A 14,853-nucleotide genomic window follows, 5' to 3' on the forward strand; every position below is an offset into this window, starting at 1 on the left:
AGCTGCCCTACACGCGTTTTACGCAAGAACATTCGGGTGATGGAAGGCCGGCTATCCTCGACCCACGTTGGTTCTGACCCAGTGGGGTATTCCGTAGGATAACTCACTCTAACCGGCGCCATTTAGGCGGGCTTCGGATAGCCTGCCTGAGAGGGCTGGTGTTCGTGGCGCCGACGACCGCCGTTCCGGCGTCCCGAGGGGGAGGGTAATGGGAGAGATGTGCTCCACACTAAGCGCTTCACTTTCCTCCCTTTGCCTTTTCATGAGTTCTGTCTCATACGAGGTTTGGACGTTGGTTGTTGAGCGACAGAGGTTTAGTTGGTTCGACTCCGACATGCTCCGCCCGCCATCCCCAGTGGAGGGCGGAAGTCCGGCGATTTCCTTCTAACAAAAAAAAAACGCAGTTATCTTCTCTTATTTTATTTCGTTTACTAATTTCATTCGTGGGTATTTTTTTATAATTAAATTAACTATAAAAATGTTGTTTTATACTTTCAAGACCATTTCTTTTATAATTTTATTATTTCATTTTTGGAATTTAAAATTAAATCTATCTTTCAGCCCACAGATGTCCACTGTTGGTCATAGGTTTCTCCCAAGCCTCGCCATAACTACCGGTCCTGTGCCGCCAGCATACAGCGGATTCCGGCAACCCTCAACAGGTATCAGTCCACGTTGTGGGAGGACTACCCACGCTACGTCTTCTGGTATGCGTTTGCCACTCGAGATCTTTTAGGTTCCAGAGGCCATCTGTTACTACGATCAATCTGCCTTGTCCAATCCCACTTTAACGTCGCAATCCTTAGTGCTATGTCGTCTATCTTTGGTCTACATAAGAAACACTAGCTTTCAAGGAAAAAATAATCATCAAAACCGGTCCATCTAGAATAAAGTTCTAGGGCAACATACAAAAAAAACATACAGAAGAATTGAGAACCGCCTTCTTTTATGAATCGGTTAATAATAAAGTACAATTATTTCAAATGCAACGTTGTATTCAATTCATGAGCCTGAGCGTTCTTGTCTCGTCATGTCATTGAGAACAAGAAAAACCACCTGAACACTGTTGAATGGTTACGAAACGCGGATTCATGATGCCCGCTACTCACTGCGGTTGTACTTTGAATGACATGTTATTTCCTCAACGCGACAGTAGCTCTACCTCTATTCGTAACGGATACACACACAAGCCATTCCATTTTACAGTACGTTCGGAAATCGCGAGGTTGCTCTATTTTATATTAAATAGCAGCTTTTGTTATCATTAGAAGGCGTCGATTGAGTTCGTCGTCTCTACACTTTCCAATGTTGTTTTAAATTTGGAAATAAGGTATATTGTAAGCTCGTAGGGGGACCTCCATTTTTACTGTGAAGCATTCTGGGTTTTTTATTGCTTAGGTGAATAGAGGAGCTCACGGCCAACCTGTTGTTAGGCGGTTATTGGAGCCCATAGACATCTACAAAGTAAGTGGCGCCACCTACCTTGAGATATAAGTTCTAAGATTTCAGTATAGTTACACCGGCCCCACCCTTTAACCCGAAACGCATTACGGCTTCATGGCAGAAATACGCAGGGTGGTGGTACTTACCCATGAGGACTCACAAGACGTCCTACCACCAGGAATTCTGCAAATTATAATTTTGCGGGTAGATTTTACGAAGCACTGCTCTCGCTAGGGCCAGTGTTAGCAACACTTCCGTTTTAAGCTCGGTGAGCTCACCTACACGTTAGGGTGAAGCTGAAGTGAAGAGAAAGAAAGAGTCGCAGTAGTAATGCATTCCCATTTGTGGGGTGGTACAACCTTCATGAAGTTGGGACTTGAACCTCATGTCTCAAGGAGGGTGGTGGTATAGACGTCGTGATATCTATAAGCCAGTCATGTTATGTTGTTATGTCTAACACCAGTTAACGCTTCTCCTCCTTGCGTGGTCCTCCGGATTACTGAGGGTCGTGACTCCCGCGCTGCATCAATCTCTTTTGTACGATTGTTTCCCATCTGCTGCGATTCTTGGCCCCGTGGAGGGCATCGTGGAGCTTGATGTCCAGACAAGACTGAATTTCGGACCAGTTAACACTATTAACCTATTAACACAATAACAATAATCTTCCAGACCTCAATATACAATTCGTTCTGAGTGAAATTAAACGTGAAAGTCTAGAAATATTTTTAAAGAATAAATAAGACGGCCGTTAGCAAACCATTCAAATCTTGACGTTTAATTCCTTAACACCGTGACCACGGAAACTATAAAGTATTCGAAACGTCACAAATAATATAATTATAAATGCAAATTAAACTGTAAGGTAGTTTTAATAATGTCTACTATCCTTAACAACAGGTTGACCAAAAGATCGTTCATCCATCGATACAAAAAAACGGCTTTAAAACACGGGTTTAATCAAAATTCATTTCACAAAAATTAAACAGACATATTTCATTTACAAAATGATACAATTATACGAATATTTCATGAGCTATAAATGGTCGAGTCGCCTACCCTGCTAGCAATAACTTGAAGGCTTCATGGACGCTCGTTATGCTAAGGAACTGTTATTGCAGCAAGCTAACGTTTGCAGGGAACGACTTCACAGACAGTTGAACAACGGCTGAGGGAACATCCTTACCTCCGCCTCATTATTCGACATGAGTGATGCCCATAATATTATTATAGCACACTAAGAAGAGGTGTCATTTCGACAAAATTCGAGGCTGCAGATAATTCGACATTTTGCATCGACAATAATCTCATGGTCACAGATTTTAGACAGTGTTAGTTTTGTTTATTTGATCAGTTATGACCTCCATATTTTCGCAAATTATAAGCTGCTATGTTCCGTTATTGACCGATAAATATTTGACCAAACCTGTCGACTAGTTTCAATAAACGATGACTAACTGCGAAATAGAGAGAGAACGTATAATGTTTTGTATCACAAATTTACACCATCTGTAATCTTAGAAGATAAACTCTAAATCAAATCCGGATCTTTGAATACACAAGAAACTCGAATTGGCCCCGCACCCAAACAGTTTCTACATTTGCATTATTGCCGGAAAAAAGGGGAATTTAACTATACCCCTGAGAAAGTCAAAGCGATTTCAATAAAGGTACAGTGCGGCAGACTCATCGGGAGACTCTGCCTTTTAATAATTCATGAACGTGCTTACCGAGGCCTCTCGTCAGAGTACTCTTAGCCCGGCGATCGCTTACATCCTCTTTATGCACGCTCCTTACACCAGATATTTAGAACACGCTTACAATAATTATGCGTCAATAAAAAATAGGTTGATAAACTTGTTGAGTTACTATAACTCATCTTACCATCAATAAATTGAAATTTATTATTTATGATTGAATTTTCTAAGATCATTTATTCCAAATCTTTAAATAAAATGATACGAAAGTATATTTTTTTTAATCCAAATAATACAAATAATTATAATTATCAATTCTATTTTTCGATTCTAATAGTGAAATTTGGCCACGCTTTGCTATGTATCAAAATATTATGCTGATAACACTAATTTATTAAAAATACTCACGTCAAAATTACACACTAAACTAAACACTAAACGGTTTGATGTGAGCGAGAGAGTGACAGATGTAATGTGAGTAACATTACAACATTGTGTGTAACATTAGTTAGTAGTACCAAAAATCATACTCATACCAACTATTGTACAAAGCATCAACATAATTAGTTAATGAAACCGCGCACGCATAGCACAAAAAGAGTGTCTGTATTTAAATATATGTATTTACAAAAAACCTTCCTTGTTATTATTATACAGTCATCCATTACGTTAACAGTACTTTACTGAATTTGAAGAAATGTCTTTCTTTTAAATAATAGCCTCTGATTGCATTCAATAGGTCGAATTCAATATATTTCATTACAATGACCAGAACTAAAGATTGTTCAAATATTAACGTCACAGCTAACTTTCAGAATTACCAGAAAGCGCTTTTAGTTGTGCTTACTACTTCCAGGATTAAAAATCATTTACCGATTGATCAAAGTTATGATAAATTTCCAAAAAAAAAACTTAATAACGAATCGTAATGATTACCTAATGGCCCCACTCTTCTAGCCGAAAACCGTGACTTGTAGAAGTAGTAATAGGCAGAACAGTTTACATACTATTCTAAAACTATGTACTATAAAAAAGATATATCTAGACTTTGTTCTTTTTATACCACTGACAGCGTGTATGCAAAAAATAATGCAATATCTTGTGGAGTAATTAAAATTTAAAAGTGTTAAACAAACAAACTTACATTTATGTTCTTTTAATAATATTAGTATGGATTTTTCATATAAACAAATAAATATGTTATATTAAACACGTAACTATTAAACATTCATTTTATTTATTCCACCCTAACACGGGTTCCACTACGAGCACTCTTAAACAATTCGATGAAGTTGATACGAGGTTTTAAAAAGCACACCGAATCATTTCAAATAACATTGAAAACCAGTTTAATGTAACCTACGCGGCTCCGTTGAAGGTAAGAACATTACGATTTTGGATTTATTTTGGAATGTTCTGTGTCATGGTCATCGTAGTATGCTATTTTACCCCACCACGCCCATATCATATATTACGTTATATAGGTAATATATTATTATTATATATGATAAGTTTACGTTAATCACACTTGGTGCATAATATAACGCAAGCGTTCCTTTAATTAAAAGATTTTTAGGATGACGTTACATATCAAGCCCCTCTTGCATGATAAAAAAACGATGAGTCAATATGAGGTGAAAGTAATTGAAGATTTTGATTTAGCTGAATTTTTTTACAAAAATCGATGAACAGACTTAGGCATTATTTGTGTTAAAAGATTGTTTCGACACAATGTTAATTCTCCATATTATACTTGACGATACTAGATTTTATATTTCAATTATATGGAAATAGCAACTACTTTTACTAATTTTTTCATTTATTCGTATGAAATCTGAACAAATAAATGCTTAGCGACAAAAATAGGCTTAGGGTTACATCCTTTTTGAGTCATTACACGGCATAAAACTAGTACTCACGATAGAAAATGAGATGAACACGATAAGACGAAGAGATTACTGCTAAAGATGCTTCATAGGAATGAAGTTGTAGTACTAGTAGTAGGGTAAACAGTTGATATGCAATTTTTTGTCGATCTTACCACCATTTTCTATATTTTACAATATTTGAAATCATCAAATATGTTATTAATACAAAAGCTATTAACAACATAACGAACCTGAATTAGGATTTACTGTTGAAATTTAATCTATGAACTTGGAGTTACTAGGTGCTAAGTGTTGTGCTCATATAACCCCATGTGTATATGTGGAACAATCTCATAAATGTAGCTTGCACTGTCTTTGACAATAATAATAATACAAACGAAATTTAGTCTGTTCTGTCTGTTTATGTACGATAATCTCCTCGTTTCTCGGTGCAACCACGTTCCGCTAAGATAACTCAAATATATATTTTGATTTTACCGTATTTATAATAATTGTTTTTAGATTGTATGATTATTTCAATCAAATCGATTAGTAATAATATTCAAATTTCGAAACGCATTCCATGTCAGACCGTTTTCGTGAATTCATTAAAATACATACAAAGTAATCTATTAACAAATCGGGTGCATATCTGTATCCCGGCTATGTAATAAATTAATAAAAAAAACGTAAAGCTTTAATCTTATGGTTTTTTTTTGATATTATGTAAATTTGTTTTAAATTGCTTGTAAAGCAAAGCAAAAGCAAAAAAAAAAATACCCTTGTATGTATATATTACGAAGTAGACTATTTATGTTGTAAAACAATCGCAAGCTTCCTTGTGTAACGCAGAATATATTTTTAACATCATTTAATATTTGGACATTTTACGAAAATATCTCAGCCTGCTCTGTGGCGTCAGCGCATTATCTTAAACTACATGATGATTTTTTATAACGCCTTCTTGTGTGTCTTTAAAGCGGCTAGTTGCCCTCAATTAAGAAAAATAGTATTATTATTCGCCAATAGATGTCGGGAAGAGTTGATTATTGAAAACAGGAATAAAACAACATTTTCTGAAAATAAATTGTAGCTAGATCGATTTATCGCCCCCGAAATCCCCTGTATACTAAATTTTATGAAAATCGTTGGAGCCGTTTCCGAGATTCAGATTATATATATTTTATGTTAATATACAAGAATTGCTCGTTTAAAGGTATAAGATAGAAAAAAAGAGAATTAATAAAAACGATTATAGCATGCCTACCTACATATAAGCATATTAACCTAAATGATTTGCTCGACTAAACACATCGGTTCACTAGGCTATACATCGTATTTTATTTACGTCTCGCTTTGAAGTGACTCAGTCCTCTGTACGGGTTAATTAAGTGAAAGATACTCATGGGCGCCGGGCTCACTGATCAGACTAGACAAATTAGAGCGTTATTATTGAACAAAGAACCCCTCTTCATAACATTAGAAAATAACGACGAGATGACATTTGAAAAATTACTCTATAAACTACGTATAAGACGTGCCAATAATTGCCTAAAACTTAAAAAGTCCACATTCGCTAAAAAATATTAAACTCCGGGGTACGCGATGTCATAAAAATTAATAAAAAACATAGCTTAAAAAGTAAAAAAAACGCGCTAGAATGGCCTGTCCGACAATAAATAAAATAATTATCTGCCCTAATCCTGGTCAGACAGGATATAGGGTCAAAATAATCCCATTATTTGACATTGGTAGTTGATACGTGTATATATGTATTGTCAAATTAAAAGAATGTCTAAAATTTCGTACAAAATACTTTGAATCAGTGCCGTTACATAGAGATCCAATAAAAGCGTACCAAATAACATAAATTTAATATGGAAAACTTGGTGTACTCGTACTGTGATGAATAAACCTCAAGTCAGAGAAACGGGCAGACTACGGAAAAGGATATTTTAAAATAAAAAGAATCACATGGCCATATTAACTGTTATGTCTCTTATTCATCTTTAAGGTAGGTTTTTTATATATATTTTTATATTAGATGGATGGAGTAGCTCACGGCCCACATGATGTTAAGTGGTTACCGGAGCCTACAGACATCTACAACGTAATGCCGCCACCTACCTTGAGACATGAGTACATCTTAGTTTTTACAGTACAACGTCTGACCCACCCTTCAAGCTGAAACGCATTACTGCTTCACGGCAGAAATAGGCAGGGTGGTGGTACCTACAAGTGCGGACTGACAATACATCCTACCATCAGTAATTACGCAAATTATAATTTTGCGGGTTTGATTTTTATTACACGATGTTATTCCTTTACTGTGGAAGTCAATCGTGAACATTTGTTAAGTACGTATTTCATCAGAAAAATTGATACTTGCCTGCAGGAATCGAACACTGTTGCATCGCTACATACGAATGCACCGGACGTCTCTTTAGAACACAATGGCTGGCTATAGGTACTATAGAATTGAGACATAGAACTCATGTCTTAAGTTAGGTGGCGGCTTTTACTTTGTTGGTGTTTATGGGCTCTCGTAACCACTTAATATCAGGAGGACTGTGAACTCCAATAACTAAAAAAATTTAAAGTAGCTTAAAATTTATCATTGTTTTCAATTTTAATGATTTAGTTCAAATAATTAGAAAGTCACATTTAAGACTATCACCTATGAGGGGCTTAAAACGCAGCACGCGGAGTTTTTGTTACCGTAGATGAATAGACGAGCAGTCGCTCCAGCTGAAGCCACATCTCAACGTTTATAATAAATACCTTCTACATTGATGAGATATTTACTTGTGGTAGGACCTCTTGAGAGTCCGCGCGGGCAGGTACCACCACCCTGCTTATTTCTGCCGTAAAGCAGTAATGCGTTTCGGTTTGAAGGGTGGGGCAGCCGTTGTAACTATACCCGAGACCTTAGAACTTATGTTTCAAGGTGGTGGCGCATTTTCGTTGTAGATGTCTATGGGCTCCAGTAACCACTTAACACCAGGTAAGCTGTGAGCTCGTCCACCCACCTAAGCAATAAAAAAAAAGATATTATTAGATTGAAATTATACAGTCGTGGTCAACTAATTAGGGACATTCAAGATAGTGAAGGGCTATAACCGGTTATGTACATTTAAATATAAAACCCTATTGATTTCTCAGCACCTATTATTTGCATAATGTGGTCCGATTATTATGCTATAAATGGCTGTAAATAAAAGATTTAATAAATAGAAAAAGTATTTAATATCAAAGATTAAACATGCATTAAATATTAAGGTACAATTCTGTAGTGGACATTTAATTAAGGACAGTAAAGTATAATGAAAAATACAGCTACACAAAACTTATAATCTTCAGAGTTATAATATCTTTAACAGCTCCATTTTATTACGTGTAAAATCAGTACCCAGTAGCAAAACTTTTGTTAGTAATTACCGCTTGACACCGATGTGGCATAGACATTATCAGTTTCTGACATGTTTCGACAGGAATGTTTGCCTATGCCTCACAAAAAGCTTCATGAAGTTCATCCAAATTTGTATTACGATAAGTGGCAACTTTTTTCTTGATTTCGTGCCAAAGGTGCTCAATTGAGTTGAGGTCCGGGATATTTGCTGGCCAATCTAGCACCGATACAAACTGACTGGTAAGAAACGACTTGACTGAATGGGCGGTATGTTACGGGTCGTTATCCTGCTGAAACGTCCATATAATAGGGAGATGCTCCTCAGCATAAGGAAGCATAGTTTCTTCCAATATTGCCTTGTATTGATTTTGGTCTAAGCTACCCTGAACTTTCCTCACAGGTCCCACTCCACGTCCAGAAAATGAACCCCATATTTTAATGTTTCCACCGCCATGTTTCACCTGTTTTTTTGTGAATCTTGGATTCATTTCCGCTTTTACAGGACACCGTACATATTGCCTTCCATCTGAAGAAACCAAATTAACCTTGGTCTCATCAGAGAAACGTACATGTTGCCATTGGGCGTAGGTACAATGTCCATATTTACGTGCAAATGCCAAACGAGCATTTCTATGTTCTTTCTTCAACAACGGTACTTTGCGAGCCACTCTTCCGAACAACCCTGCTTCTACCAAACGTCGTCGAACGGTCCTCGCAGATACACCGGCTCTTTCGTTTGCCCCAAACACTTCGTGTTTAATTAAAATAGAGCCTAGAAACGGATCTTTCTTAGCTAACCTGGTTATCATTCTATCTTCTTGCGGAGTCGTTTTCCTCGATCTTTTTGTTCTGGACACATTTAAAGCTGTGTTTTGAAATTTGCGCTTGAAATGTTGCACTGCATTGCATACCATAGTTTTTGAACAATTTAAATGTTGTGCTATCCTTCGGTATGACCAACCACGCTCGACAAACTTCATGATAATTTTTCGTAGTGTTGGATCGCAACTTTTATTTTTGCCCATTTTTCTTCAAAATAATTCTCAAAACTTAAAATAAAAAATCTGGATTGCCGCCAAAACGACCACTAAACAATAAGAAAAGAAACAAAAAAGTATTAAAATTCCAATTTTGAAATTAGAACGCAATACCTCAATGTCCTTAATTAAATGGCCAGCCAGCATTCTTTGAACCAATAGCACTATGATATTGTATCAGCTATACTGTAAAGAGGTTTAATGTTTAAGAAGTCATTATTGTTTGTATAATCGCGCACATAAATGACTAATTACACTTACATGTAAAAGATATGGAATATTGCTAAGACTCGTTGGAAAATAAAAAAAATATTTACAATTTGGTTTAACTAGAGATTGTCCCTAATTAGTTGACCACGACTGTATGTATCATATGCTTCTTATGGAACGCATAAGAATGGTAAACAAAATGGTGGATACCGAATAACTCGGTGGTTCAGTAGTTAGCGATCCTGACTCTGCGCCGAGGGTCGTGGTTTCGATTTCCGCATCAGGCAAACATACGTGTGATGTTTGTTTGTTCTTTGTCTGGATACTTATTATCTATGTATGTATACGTTTAAACGTGTCTAAGTATGTATGTCAGTCTCTGGTACTCATAGCACAGGGAATCCTAATTTGGGACCAGATGACCGTGCGTGATTTGTTACATAGTTACATTTGATATACCAATCCTTCCGGACTCACGTGCTGACCACTTTTTAATTATAAAGAACGTAAGTTTCTCTTTATCACACAAATATTAGTTGTTCATCGTCAAAGTCATTCGTGATAACGTATTGAGTACGATGGAAGTATTTTTTTCAAATGTTTCTGCAGTAAAAAAAAAATTAATAATCTTTTAATATATAAAATTCATGCATTATTCCTGCACTTAATTTTAGAGTAAACGGAACACGGATACGGAATCAGGTAAAGTAATGAGTACATTGAATTATAAAGACTTAATTATCCAAGAACAATAATTATGATGAAGCGCAAAAAAACAAACACAAAGAGAATTATCTTGAAGATGGCCATTAATTATATTATCAGTGTATCTTTGTTCAATCTGCACCATTGACACTTTAACGACGTTTATTAAGTGTATTGAAAGTTCAATATCATAATAACCAACGTCGAAATATAATGAAATGTATCTCTATAAGTTGTCGTCGTGGCCTAAAGGATAAGACGTCCGGTGCATTCGTGTTGAGCGATGCACCGGTGTTCGAATCTCAGGCGGGTACCAATTTTTATAATGAAATACGTACTCAACAAAATATTCACGATTGACTTCGACGGTGAAGGAATAACATCGTGTAATAAAAACCAAACCCGCAAAATTAAAATTTGCGTAATTAATTGTGGTAGGACCACTTGTGAGTCCGCACGGGTAGGTACCACCAACTTGCCAATTTTTTTAATTTTTTTTATTGCCCTTGTAGGCTGATGAGCATACGGCCCACCTGATGGTGAGTGGTTACCGTCTATGGCGAGGCTTATGGAGAGTATTAAGCGGTAGTGGCTGCCTACCGCTTAATAATCTCCATAAGCCTCGTTTGAAGAAGGACATGTCATAGCGCCGTGGAGGGGAGCTCCATTCCATAGCCGGATGGTGCGTGGCAAAAAAGATCTCTGGAAGCGCACTGTGGATGACCGCAGTGGCTCCAGGTAGTATGGATGAACTCTACTCCGGTGGCGGGCGGTGCGGTGGTAAAAGCGAGATGCCGGTATCATCTCGATCAATTCCTCAGAACACTCCCCATGGAACATACGGTACAAAATACAGAGGGAACCGAAGTCCCTCCGCAGACCCAGAGGTCCCAAACGATCCGAGAGAGTGGGATTATCGACAATCCGAACGGCCCTCTTCTGTAGGGAGTCAAATGGAAGAAGCTGGTATTTGGGAGCCCCGGCCCAGAGATGGGAGCAGTACTCCACGCGAGGCCGGACTTATGCTTTATAAAGCAAAAGCCTTTGTCCAGGCGTGAAGTACCGCTTCGCTCTGTTGAGGACTCCCAGCATTTTGGACGCCAACTTGGCTTTGCTTTCCAAATGACTCCGAAACTGGACGTCGCTCGAAATGTTGACTCCAAGTATCCCGATACTCTTGGAAGGTTGCAGGGATACTCCTTGGAATTGCGGCGCCATGACAAAGGGGTCCTTCTTTCTGCCGTGAAGCAGTAATGCGTTTCGGTTTAAAGGGTGGGGCAGCCGTTGTAACTATACTTGAGAGCTTAGAGCGTATATCTCAAGGTGGGTGGCGCATTTACGTTGTAGATTTCTATGGGCTCCAGTAACCATTTAACATCAGGTGGGATGTGAGCTCGTCCAACCATCTAAGCAATAACAAAAAAAATGTCAGGATAAAATTACTAGTAAGAACGGAAGTAAAGCTGATACCACTACATTAGCCAGAAGACATATGAAATAGAAATAAGATAATGTGATTATTACCATTGATAATACAAAGACATTCACATTAGAGATATTAAATTTATAAAAAAAATCAACTTGGCCTGTCTTCGTTGTAACTTTAGTTAATGTATCTAAGTACACACATTTTTATAACTACTTACGCGCGAAACATTGTACTTTGATACTACTGTTTTAAAAATCTTCCATATACAGGCAGAATTTAAAAAATACAGAAATATTTTAAGCACAGTGTAGGTACGCCAGGATGAATTACACGGTAAAAACTTTTAGCAAAAACGGATCCAGCCTGTGCGTAGTGATGCTCGAATATGTAAAAATTAGAAAACGAACAATTAGAGGATTTTTTTATGGAAGCATCTTCAATATATACTATCTATTATATATATTAATACGTCAAGTAAAAACTTTGTATCCCTTTTTACGAAAATTGCGTGGACGGAGGGGTATGAAAATTTCCAAACTTATAGAGAATACAGAGAAGAAGTGCACAATGCTAATATTTTTTTTAAATAATGCATAAAATATACATTAAATCAATAAAGAAAACATTACACACACTACCGTGTATTTGACGCACACACGCATGCATACTATTTATTTAATGTCAAACTTTTGTTCTTGACGTATGTGGTTAAATTGAGAATAGATTAAATATTGTTTGTCTTTATTAATATTTTTCTATAGTGTAGTCTTGACGAAATTTGTTATTTATGAAATAGTCTTTGAAAATAGAATCATTATAGTGTACAAGCGTACAATTTCAATTAAATATAGGTACCTAGTCGAATTTCGACTACTGCGGGACCACTAGAACAATAAATAGGTGCTTTTAGGTACCTCAAGCACCGGTCGCCGTTCTCGCCGAAACCGTCGCTTTTTTCGCAATTCTGCGAAGCACGACTCTTGCTAGGGTTCGTGTTAGCAACGTCGTCAGGTTTGAGCCCCGAGTGCTCACCTACTAGTTAGGTTACGCTGGAATAGCCTCTCAAGGATAACAGATTAGGTAGGAAAAGAAAAAAAAAAAAAAAAGCAATAATTATTGCACGGGGGCGAATATATAAAATATTATATATATATATGGGTGGCGCATTTACGCTGTACATGTCTATGGGCTCCAGTAACCACTTAACACCAGGTGGGCTATGAGCTCGTCCACCCATTAAAACAATATAAAATTTTTTTTTAAAGTATAAGTGTTTAAGTAGTTAATATATAAGCTCCATTTTTGTGGAAATCAATTGTAAGCAAATAGGAAAGTTGGAAAGATCTCACGCGCCGTCTAATTATAATACGTATATTATTATGTGTAATTTCACAATCAGTCATGTAATCTTGTCTCGATGTGGTCTACTTTAAAAACAAATTTATTCATTTTGCCGTCATTCCCTTGAAATTAAGTAATGTTAATAGTTGACCTTAAACAAAATTGAATACTAAAGAGTCTAAATTTTATAACAAACGTAACAACGCAAGTCTTACGTGCTTATCAAATAAAGCTATCTTCAAATTTAAATCAGACTTACCATAATATGTTCATTCTGCAACTAACAAATTAAATTTTCGAGGGAATAGATCTAGTAGTAAAGGCTCTTATTGTTGTTATTGACCTTCGAAGGCAGACGAGAATAAAGCTCATTGACGGTAAGTGATCACCGTCACTCATGGACTACTCTTACTACCTCGACCTTTCGAGCATCGTTTGAGGAAAGACAACTGTAACACTACTCGGGAAATACTGAAGACGATAACTTCTTACCGGGTTGAAATCATGAATTTTAGATATTATTTCATAATATGAGAAGTATCTTTACTAGATAAAGTATTTCATTCATTGCGACATCATTGTCACTATCCTATATGAATTTTAAAAGTAATCGTAAACCTTGAAGGGTGGAAGATCGATCAGGTATTAAAAAGGTTAGAGAGACCTGATAACAAAATCCTTGATTGGGCCAACACAGAAACTAAATTGATAGAGAAAAACAGTTAATTGAATCTATCAAAGGTGTTAGAATTCTGAGCAATGCCAGAACGATTGCCCAAGACCAGAATGGTAACTTCAAAATTTTAGCTCGGTTTTTTATGATTTTTGTTATTGCTTAGATGGGTGGACGAACTCACAGTTCACCTGGTGTTAGGTGGTTACTGGAGCCCATAGACATCTATGACGTAAATGCGCCACCCACCTTGAGATATAAGTTCTAAGTCTCAGTATAGTTACAACGGCTGCCCCACCCTTCAAATCGAAACGCGTTGCTGCTTGACGACCGAAATATGCAAGGTGGTGGTACCTACCCGTGCGGACTCACAAGAGGTCCTACCACTAGTAATTTTCCACAAATTATAATTTTGCGGGTTTGATTGTTATTACATGATGTTATTCCTTCACCTTCGACTTTTTGCAAGTTTGATTTTTATTACATGATGTTATTCCTTCACCTTCGACTTTGAAGTTGTCGTGGCCTAAAGGATAAAACGTCCGGTGCATTCGTATGTAGCGATACACCGGTGTTCGAATCCCGCAGGCGGGTACCAATTTCTCTAATGAAATACGTACTCGACAAATGTTCACGATTGTCTTCCACGGTGAAGGAATAACTTCGTGTAATAAAAATCAAACCCGCAAAATTATAATTTACGTAATCACTGGTGGTAGGACCTCTTGGGAGTCCGCACGGGTAGGTACCACCACCCCGCCTATTTCCGCCGTGAAGCAGTAATGCGTTTCGGTTCGAAGGGTGGGGTAGCCGTTGTAACTATACGGAGACCTTAGATCTTATATCTCAAGATGGGTGGCGCATTTACGTTGTAGATGTCTATGGGTAACCACTTAACATCAGGTGGGCTGTGAGCTTTTCCATCCACCTAAGCAATAAAAAAAAAACCGTGGAAGTCAATCGTGAAAATTTGTTAAGTACGTATTTCATTAGAAAAATTGGTCCCCGCCTGCGGAATTCGAACACCGTTGCATCAGTAGATAC

Source organism: Bombyx mandarina, chromosome 09 (assembly GCF_030267445.1).
Source record: "Bombyx mandarina strain Sakado chromosome 09, ASM3026744v2".
In the NCBI taxonomy this organism is placed as follows: domain Eukaryota; kingdom Metazoa; phylum Arthropoda; class Insecta; order Lepidoptera; family Bombycidae; genus Bombyx; species Bombyx mandarina.